Genomic DNA, 7687 nt, shown 5'->3' with positions numbered 1-7687 from the left:
AGGGGAGCTACAACGCGAGCTATTGATCTACAACATAGATATGCAAATACTACCAGGACTAAGTTCATGATAAATTATGTTCAATTAATCAAATTACTTAAGAACTCACACTTAGATACACATTCCTCGAGTCATCTAAATGATTACATGATCCAAATCAACTAAACCATGTCTGATCATCACGTGAGATGGAGTAGTCTTCAATGGTGAACATCTCTATGTTGATCATATCTACTATATGATTCACGTTCGACCTTTCAGTCTCTAGTATTTCGAGGCCATGTCTGTACATGCTAGGCTCGTCAAGTTTAACCCAAGTATTCCGCATGTGCAAAACTGTCTTGCACCTGTTGTATGTGAATGTAGAGCTTATCACACCCAATCATCACGTGTTGTCTCAACACGACGAACTGCCGCAACGGTGCATACTCAGGGAGAACACTTATACCTTGAAATTTCAGTAAGGGATCATTTTATAATGCTATCGCCATACTAAGAAAAATAAGATGCATAAAAGATAAACATCACATGCAATCAAAATATGTGACATGATATGGCCATCATCATCTTGTGCTTTTGATCTCCATCTCCAAAGCACCGTCATGATCTCCATCGTCACCGTCTTGACACCTTGATCTCCGTCATAGCGTCGTGGTCGTCTCGCCAACTATTGCTTCTACAACTATCGCTAACACATAGTGATAAAGTAAAGCAATTACATGGTGTTTGCATTTAATACAATAAAGTGACAACCATAAGGCTCCTGCCAGTTGCCGATAACATTTACAAAACATGATCATCTCATACAATAACATATATCACATCATGTCTTGACCATATCACATCACAACATGCCCTGCAAAAACAAGTAAAAACAAGTTAGATGTCCTCTACTTTGTTGTTGCAAGTTTTACGTGGCTGCTACGGGCTTCTAGCAAGAACCGTTCTTACCTATGCATCAAAACCACAACGGTGATTTATCAAGTTTGCTGTTTTAACCTTCAACAAGGACCGGCCGCAGTCAAATTCGATTCAACTAAAGTTGGAGAAACAGACACCCGCCAACCACCTTTATGCAACACTAGTTGCATGTCTGTCGGTGGAACCGGTCTCATGAACATGGTCATGTAAGGTTGGTCCGGGTCGCTTCATCCAACAATACCGCCAAATCAAAATAAGACATTGGTGGTAAGCAGTATGACGATCACTGCCCACAACTCTTTGTGTTTTACTCGTGCATATCATCTACGCATAGACCTGGCTCTGATAACACTGTTGGGAAACGTAGCATGCAATTTCAAAAATTTCCTATGCTCACGCAAGATCTATCTAGGAGATGCATAGCAACGATGGGGGGAGAGTGTGTCCACGTACCCTCGTAGACCGAAAGAAGAAGCATTTGACAACGTGGTTGATGTACTTGAACTTCTTCTCGTTCCGACCGATCAAGCACCGAACGTACGGCACCTCCGAATTCTGCACACGTTCAACTCGATGATGTCCCTCGAACTCTTGATCCAGCAAAGTGTCGAGGGAGAGTTCCGTCAGCACGACGGTGTGGTGATGGTGATGGTGAAGTGATCCACGCAGGGCTTCGCCTAAGCACTACGTGAATATGGCCAGAGGCGTAAATTGTGGAGAGGGGCGCCGCACACGGCTAACAATTGTTGATTGTTGTGTGTTCTAGCGGTGCCCCCCCCCACATATATATATATATATATATAGGTTGGAGGCGAGGAGAGGCAGCTAAGGGGGCGCCCCAAGTAGGAGGAATCCTACTTGGGGTCCTCCCAATTCGGCCTCCCCCTTTCCTACTCCTATTCAGAGTAGGAAGGAAAGAGGGGGAAGGGGGAATCCTATTCCATTTATCCTTTCCTTCTTCCCCTTTCCTTCTCCAATTTAGCCAACCCATATGGGGGCGCACCAGCCCCTTTGTGGCTAGTGTGTAACCCCTCTTGGCCCATTAGGCCCATATAACTTGCCGGGGGTTGCCCGGAACCCCTTCTGATGACCCGATATGTACCCGGTACCCCCATAACACTTCCGATGTCCGAATACTATCATGCTATATATGAATCTTTACCTCTCGACCATTTAGAGACTCCTCTTCATGTCCGTGATCTCATCCGGGACTCCGAACAATATTTGGTCACCAAATCACATAACTCATATAATATAAATCGTCATCGAACGTTAAGCGTGCAGACCCTACGGGTTCGAGAACTATGTAGAAATGACCGAGACACCTCTCTGGTCAATAACCAACAGCGGAACCTAGATGCTCATATTGGTTCCTACCTATTCTATTAAGATCTTTATCGCTCAAACCGTAATGGCAACATACATTATTCCCTTTGTCACCGGTATGTTACTTGCCCGAGATTCGATCATCGGTACCTTCATACCTAGTTCAATATCGTTAATGGCAAGTCTCTTTACTCGTTTTGTAATAGATCATCCCACAACTAACTCATTAGTCACATTGCTTGCAAGGCTTATTATGATGTGCATTACGGAGAGGGTCCCGAGATACCTCTCTGATACTCGAAGTGACAAATCCTATCTCGATCTATGCCAACCCAACAAACACCTTCAGAGATACCTGTAGAGCATCTTTATAATCACCCAGTTACGTTGTGATGTTTGATAGCACACAAGGTATTCCTCCGGTATCCGGGAGTTGCATAATCTCATAGTCGAAGGAATATGTATATGACATGAAGAAAGCTATAGCAATAAAACCGAACGATCAACATGCTAAGCTAACAGATGGGTCTTGTCCATCACATCATTCTCCTAATGGTGTGATCCCATTTATCAAATGACAACACATGCCTATGGTTAGGAAACTTAACCATCTTTCATTAGCAGGCTAGTCTAGTAGAGGCTTACTAGGGACACAGTGTTTTGTCTATGCATCCACACATGTATCATGTTTTCGGTTAATAAAATTCTAGCATGAATAATAAACATTTATCATGATATAATGAAATATAAATAACAACTTTATTATTGCCTCTAGGGCATATTTCCTTCAGCTTTCCACTCAAATCATCTTTCCACCATATCCAAATCTGTGAGAGAGAGCTGAGTGTTGGGGAGACTATCATTTGAAGCACAAGAGCAAGGAGTTCATCATTAACACACCATCTATTACCTTTTGGAGAGTGGTGTCTCCTGGATTGATTAGGTGTCACTTGGGAGCCTCCGTCAAGATTGTGGAGTTGAACCAAGGAGTTTGTAAGGGCAAGGAGATCGCCTACTTCATGAAGATCTACCCAAGTGAGGCAAGTCCTTCGTGGGCAATGGCCATGGTGGGATAGAAAAGGTTGCTTCTTCGTGGACCCTTCGTGGGTGGAGCCCTACATGGACTCGTGCAACCGCTACCCTTCGTGGGTTGAAGTCTCAATCAACATGGATGTATGACAGCACCACCTATCAAAACCACACCAAAAATCTCCGTGTCTACATTGCGTTTGCTCCCTCCAAACTCCTCCCCTTTACCTTCATGTGCAATGATTTACATTCCGCTTCTATACTCTTAGAATTGCTTGTGTAGGTTGATTCCTTGACTTTTGTTAAGTTGCTAAAATCTGCCAAGACTTAAAATTGGGAAAAGGCTAGATTTTTATTGGGTCAAGTAGTCTAATCACCCCCCTCTAGACATACTTTCGATCCTACACACATGCATACATTGAACATGATATCTGGTCTAGATGCACAAAGATAAAGCAATGAACCAATCATGGAGCGGTAAATAGATGGGTCAAAAGGGATATCGTTTGTGTCTTCAGTGGGTACAATTTTTGTTGGCATGGGTATCTTACATGGACTAGCATCAGACATGCCAAACTTCTCTAGAATATCCTTGAGGTATTTTTCTTGAGACAAGAAAATTCCTTCTTGAAATTGTTGAATTTGGAATCCTAGAAATAACTTCAAGTCCGCATTGAGTGACATTTCAAAATTCATGGTCATGGAGGTCGCAAACTTCTTGCACAAATGAATGTTAGGAGAACAAAAAATGATGTCGTCTACATAGATTTGGAATAGGATCAAATCACCCTTGTCCCTCATAGTAAAAAGAGTGGGATCGATCACCCCTCTCACAAAACTATCATTGAGTAGAAACTTCTTAAGATGATCATACCAAGCACGAGGTGCTTGTTTGAGGCCATACAAAGCCTTGTGAAGTTTATACACATAGTCTTTGTGGTCGGGATCAATGAACCCGGGTGGTTGTGATACATATACTTCCTCTTGTAGGGGACCATTAAGGAAAGCACTCTTGACATCCATTAGATGTAATGTAAAACCATTGTAAGTAGCATAGGCAAGTAAGATGCGAATAGATTCAAGACGGGCAACAGGAGCAAAGGTCTCACCAAAGTCCAAACCTTCAACTTGTGAGTGCCCTTGTGCCACTAACCTTCCCTTGTTGCGGATGATTATACCATTCTCATCTTGCTTGTTCTTGAAAATCCCTTTTGTTCCAATGACATTGTGTTCTGTAGTTGGTCTCTTGACTAATGACCACACTTGGTTGCGCTCAAAACTGTTTAACTCTTCTGGCATAGCAACAAGCCAATCGTTGTCCATCAATGCATCTTGTACCTTGAGTAGCTCAACACTAGAAACAAACGAGAAGTGAGCACAAAAGTTTGTCAATTGTTTATGAGTGACTCTACCTTCCGATATGCCGGTAAGAATTTTATCAACATCAACACGACCAGCAACTCGGGGCATGATGGAGGTTAGGCTTTCGCGAGGTTCAACTTCATGTCCATCATCCACATCCTCAACATATGGGTCATTAATGTGTGGTGGGAGATCTTCTTCTTCATATTGCATTTGTTGAGGTTCATCATCAATGATTGCACTTTCTTGTTCTTGCTCTTGGTGATGATCTTGTTCTTGAAAATGATCATGATGAGGGACTTGATCATCTTCTTGCACTTAAACTATGGGCATTGGTTGAGAAATAGGAGCTTGTGGTGGTATCGATGTTGAAGTGGTTTGATGATGTGTGAAACTTCCATCTTCTTCTTCATCATCACGAGGTTCTTGTTCCATGGGAAGGAGGGCACCAACACCCATGGTCAAAATATCTTGAGACGAATCGTCTTCACCTACATCAGTTAGATCAACTTGCTCCCCATGGGATCCATTAAATTCATCAAACACCACGTGACAAGTTTCTACAACACATCCATTGGATTTGTTGTAGACTCTATAGGCTTGAGAGTTTGATCCGTAGCCAACAAATATGCCATCAGTTGTTTTGGATTGAAATTTTCCTAACCATTCTCTTTTGTTGAGGATGAAACATTTGCACCCAAATATATGAAAGTACTTGACGTTTGGCTTGTTCCCAGTTAGGAGCTCATATGGAGTATTCTCCAATATTGTGCGGAGGAAGAGCCGGTTTGATGCATGGCATGCGGTGTTGACAGCCTCAGCCCAAAAACTATGTGGCGACTTGTATTCATCCAACATGGACCTTGCCATCTCCACAAGTGTACGATTTTTCCTTTCGGTAACACCATTTTTTAAGGTGTGTATGGTGCGGAATATTGATGCTCAATCCCTTCATCAATAAGAAATCCTTCCATGGTGTAGGTCTTGAACTCGGAGACATTATCACTTCTTATTGCCAAGATTTCTTTGTCAAACTTGTGTTGTGCTTGCTTGGCAAAATCAATGAAGGTGATCTTCGTCTCGTCCTTGGACTTGAGGAAAAACACCTTGAGTAATCATCAACAATGACAAGTCCATACTTTTTCCCACCAAGACTATCCCATGAAGGAGGCCCAAAAAGATCCACATGAAGGATCTCCAAAGGCCTTGAAGTAGACACTATATTCTTGGGTGGGTGCTTTGATTGATGTTGCTTCCCGACTATGCATGCACTACACACACGATCTTTCTCAAAAGAGACATTGGTTAGTCCAAGGATGTGATTACCCTTTAAGAGATCTTTAAGATTTATCATGCTGACATGGGCAAGCCGGCGATGCCATAGCCACCCCTTGTCAGCCTTGGCCATTAGACAAGTTTCATGAAATGTGCTCTCTTTCAAGAAATCAACCGTGTAAAGGTTGCCATCCAACTCACCAAAAAAGGCCACTTCGAGAGTATCTCTCTTAAAGACTTTCACATCTGTTAGTCCAAAGAGTGTATCATAACCAATAGAAGCCAATTGGCGAACGGAAAGAAAATGGTATTTAAGGGATTGGACAAGCATGACATTTACAAGAGACATGTCATTTGTGATAGCCACCTTGCCCAACCCGAGTACCTGCCTTTTGATCCACCACCAAACATAATGCTCATAAATGGTTGAATAGCTTCCATGAAATCGTGGAGCAATTTGCCGTCTTCGGTCATATGATTGGTACATCCACTATCGATCACCCATTTTACTCCACTAGAGAAAGCAACCTACACACAATTATGACTTGGTTAGAGGCACCCATTTTGCAATGGGGCCTCTCAAGTTAGTCACAAGGGTCTTAGGAACCCAAATAGCATAAAACCAGAATGCATTTCGAGGACCAACATATTTTGCATAAACTTCTCCATCCTTAGTTTTACGAAGTACATAGGATGGAGGCATGAACTATTTCGGCTTGTTGAGAGTGGGCATGCCCCTTGTGGCATTCCCACTCACAACCTTACCTTTCTCCTTGTGCCCTTCTCGTACAAGCGTTTCTTTCAGAGGAGCGGTGCACTTTTGACAAGACATCTTCTTCTTGCTTGTGCTTGGGTTAAACTTTGGCAAACACCTCATTGTGTTGGCTCAATACCTCATTAAGGTTCTTTTGTCCTTGAGCACATGTCATGAGTCCTTTCTCGAGTTGAGCTTTGAGAAAACGATTCTCCTTAAGAATAGATGCTAGGTCACCACTAGAGTTAGCAATACAAGCATCAACATTGATAATAGGAGAAGAGTAAGCCTTGGCTACGGCTTCAAGATAAGTAAGCTTGAGTGTCTCAAAACTCTTTGTAAGAAGAGTGAGCTCTTCTTCCTTAGTCTTGAGGGACACGGATAGAAGCTCACAATCCTTAGAGAGAGAAGCATGAGACTTCACAATATTACTTTTATCATTCATCAACTCCTCGCAAGAGTCCTTAGCCTTTTTCAAGGAGGCAAGTTCTTTAGCATGAACATCAATGTTTGCACCAATTTTCAAGCATAGTTCATCATTTCGTGCTTCCTCATATTGGACTTTTTGCTCAAGGATTTCATATTTTTCCTTTTCCTCGATGACGAGGGTTTCAAGTTCCTTAATGGTGATGGTGTGCTTACTCACCATCTCCATAAGCATATGAAACATAGTGAGCTTCTTTCCTTTGAGGGAGCACATGAACTTATTTAGTTTAGCAAGCATAGGATCATATATATCATCATCATAATTATCCTCCGCATCAAGATACTCATCACAAGGAGTAGAAGGGGTGAAAAGAGGAGGGTTTGATCGTGGGGTTACCTTGACCTTATCAGGAGAGTTTTGGTCCTCTCCATCTTCTACCACGTCCTTTGCCATTAGGCACTTGTGAGCATTGCCCTTGTAGTCTTTCATATAGTTGTAGGTGACAACATCACCACTCTTGTTGACTAGCCTCAAAGTGTTTTGAGAATCTTGAGCTACTCCGGCAACACCACTAACATCATCCAGATCGGATT

The sequence above is a fragment of the Triticum urartu genome, chromosome 6 (genome assembly GCF_003073215.2).
Source record: "Triticum urartu cultivar G1812 chromosome 6, Tu2.1, whole genome shotgun sequence".
In the NCBI taxonomy this organism is placed as follows: domain Eukaryota; kingdom Viridiplantae; phylum Streptophyta; class Magnoliopsida; order Poales; family Poaceae; genus Triticum; species Triticum urartu.
This window is presented reverse-complemented; position numbering follows the sequence as displayed.